This window comes from Sinocyclocheilus grahami, unplaced genomic scaffold (assembly GCF_001515645.1).
Source record: "Sinocyclocheilus grahami isolate Dianchi unplaced genomic scaffold, SAMN03320097.WGS_v1.1 scaffold3006.1, whole genome shotgun sequence".
Classification (NCBI taxonomy): Eukaryota; Metazoa; Chordata; class Actinopteri; order Cypriniformes; family Cyprinidae; genus Sinocyclocheilus; species Sinocyclocheilus grahami.
This window is the reverse complement of record NW_015508177.1, coordinates 25,255-28,213: the sequence shown is the minus strand read 5'-3', so window position 1 is coordinate 28,213 and position 2,959 is coordinate 25,255. Positions and strand designations below refer to the sequence as shown.

The following is a 2,959-nucleotide window of genomic DNA, read 5'->3' as shown; positions in this document are numbered from 1 at the left end:
AAAAAACCAAACAAAAAGCAACATCTCCTCAGCTGCTGTGCTGCAGCTTTCTTAAAACCCTCTTCAAAAAGCACAGCTTGCAAAAGTGACTCAGGCAGAACAGTGGGTGCAGAGTGCAGACCCATGGGACACAGTGTGCAAGGAATCTAAACTAAAGAAGCTCTATAAAGAAAACCTCCAGGATTACAGTAATATGACTGACAATCACCAGCTAATTGACATCAAAGCTAGTCAGAGCTAGAAATGTCAGAACCTTTGGTTTTAGCTGCTGGTTTGCATTAGAGGTCAAACTGGCATATACACCATCAGAGGGAGATGCATTGATTACTGACTGAGGTAACTGGTGCAATCCATGAAAAACTGTACAAAGAACAGCTGTAGTATGAGTACTTATTTGCATTTTATATGGCTTGTTATCAATTGGGATGAGTTAAGAAGTTACTGTAAGTAGTTTAGATTCATCAAATAAAGTTCCACACATGTCGTCCTATGTAATCAAGTCTTGCTGCCATATAATCATACCTGGTGCTGTCTTCCCAGCAAGGACCAGCTTGTTTGGCTGGGTGCTGGTCTTCAGCTTCTGTGTACGGGGCAGGTGCAGTGTTTGCGCATGTCGTTGTCTCTTCAACTCTTCCTCACGCTCTTGGGCCGCCCGAATCTCCTCTTCGATCATGGACAGGGTTCTCTGTTTGCGTGAACGCAGCTTGAACGGTCCTGAGGTGACTTCCGTTTCCTTAGCACGAGTGACAGCTGCGGTGCTCCTGAGCTCTGCTGCTTCAGAGTACTTACTGAAATAGCTGAATTCTGGTTTCTCACTTGGTGGTGGAGAGGGACTGGGAGGTTTGTAAGTGTTCACTGGGGTAATTGGGGCAGCTTGAACTACAGTTATCTGAGGAGCAATTGTTTTCTCCTCCTCCAGGGGGGATGGCACTTTGGGAGGTGGCGTGACAGCAGGTCTCTCCACTAGGGGTTGGGGTTGTGGTTCAGTACTTTCCACATGTCTCTCGAGAATGGGGGACGAATGTTGTGTGGCCTGAAGAGGCTCCCATTTGTCATTCTGCTGAGCAATGGCTTGCTGGATAGCATTTTGGACAAGAATACCAGCATGGTATTCCAGCTCTTCTTCTGTCAAGCCATATGCCTGATAAGACCCTCTCTGCTCATCTGGAGATTTGATTCCACTTTCATGTTTTCCATTAATTGGTGTAGTGGCCATTGGGGTTGAGGGAAAAGAGTATTCCCCAAGAGAGTTTTCCAAATAGGCACTCATGGTCTCATTTGACGCACCACTGTCACTTATGTTGTCCATACTGAAGTCATTGGAGAGCGTCTCAAGTACAGTTGTGTCCTGAGACCGTAGGGATAGGTCATCTAACCCAGAGTCGATTTCTTCCGTATGGTAGGAGCTGTTCAAAGAGCGTTGACACAAATAAGAATCCTCATCCTTCACAATAGTCATCACTGCCCGGGCACAAGTAAATTCATCATATTTCAACTCGTTCTGAGCCGAACCATCTTTGGGTGGTGTGGCAGATTCTCCAGAGAAGCAGTAAATCTTTTCAGCTTTGACTGTAGTAATTTCACTTCCATCGTAGGATGTGACCCCTTCTTGATTGGCAACTATGACAGAACTGCATGGCCTCTCTACATGCGTGACCTCTGGAGTCCTGACGAAAGGTTTGGCAGAGTAAAGCTGTGGTGCCACGTTCCTCTTGGGGGCTGTGGGCTGCTTGCTATGTTCTATCTGCAGAAATTGCTTGCGTGCTGCAGAAAAGTCAATCTCTTCCATGACAACATCCTCCCTATTTTCTATTTCAGTTTGGATAAAGGAAGTTGTCTGTCTGGGTGCAGCTTGTGGTATGCGGTTGGCTTCTGTTCTCATCTGCTTCCTCTCCACATATCTTCGAAGCGACTCCAGTTGCTCCGGCTCCAGCTCCTCTTCCAGTGTCTTTTCCTGAGGTGGGTTCCACCATTTTGCTGCAATTCCAGGATTTTTCTTGACTGCTTGACCCCGGATGAGTTCCAGCCTTTCCTTCTCTAGCTCTGCAATCTCCTCCGAGGGTCTGACTTTCTTCACCCGAACTTCTTTCTCAGTTGGGGGGTCAAATAGTTTTGATGGTTTCTTCTCTTCATGAAATGGTCGGAGCTCAAAACGTGCCTCTTTCTTGATTGCTGTCCTAGGTGACTCAGGTGTCCTTGTACAGTCCATCGCATGACCATTTGGTTTGGTGTTGAAATTATCATCAACAAAAGTGGTCTGTTTTTTCCCTTCTAAAACAATGTCATGGTTGTGTAAGGGAGATGGGTCACAAGTATTCACAGATGGTCCAGTCCCATGAACTCTAACTGACTTAATATCAGGGGAACGTGTCCCATTTGAAGTAATTTCTGCCCTGGGATCACAACAGTTGTCCTCAAGGACCTGATCAAGGTAAAGGATTTCCTTGGCAACTTCACTGTCCAGCCCTTCTCCTCCATGTCTCACTCTGTTCTGCCCACTGCTCTCATAACTTTGCTGGGTCTCTGTCTGAACTTCAAGCTCCATACTGCTCTCACCACTGGATATCACACTTACAGAATCAAAAAAACTCACAGTCTTCAGGCTTCTCTCTCTTTTCAGCTCACTGTCATCCTCTGAGTGTACAGGGGACTTCTGGAGAAATAAAGACAGAGGTCACATTAGTCTAAACATGCACTTATGTAATTCTTTGTCACAATTTACACTGCATTATGGATGAATACCTGAGTACTCACATCTTTGGCAGTGACAGCAATGATCAATCATGAAAGTTCTATAATTGCAAGACATGACCTTTTTCTAACTTTAAGACATTTCACGCCTTCAAATTTGAGTAATAATAGTAACTGCAAAGTAACAGTTTTTCTGCACAACTGGGTTTGTTTGATGCAAATATTTGGTTGGTTTGAATAGCGTGAACACTCTTTTCTGAACTTGTGT

General features: G+C 45.1%; 1 pseudogene; it reads right to left on the bottom strand.

Moving 5' to 3' along the window:
* Nucleotides 1-487: 487 nt before the first annotated feature.
* Nucleotides 488-2,959, bottom strand: part of LOC107575910 (A-kinase anchor protein 2 pseudogene) — a 15,419-nt pseudogene continuing 12,947 nt past the window's right edge.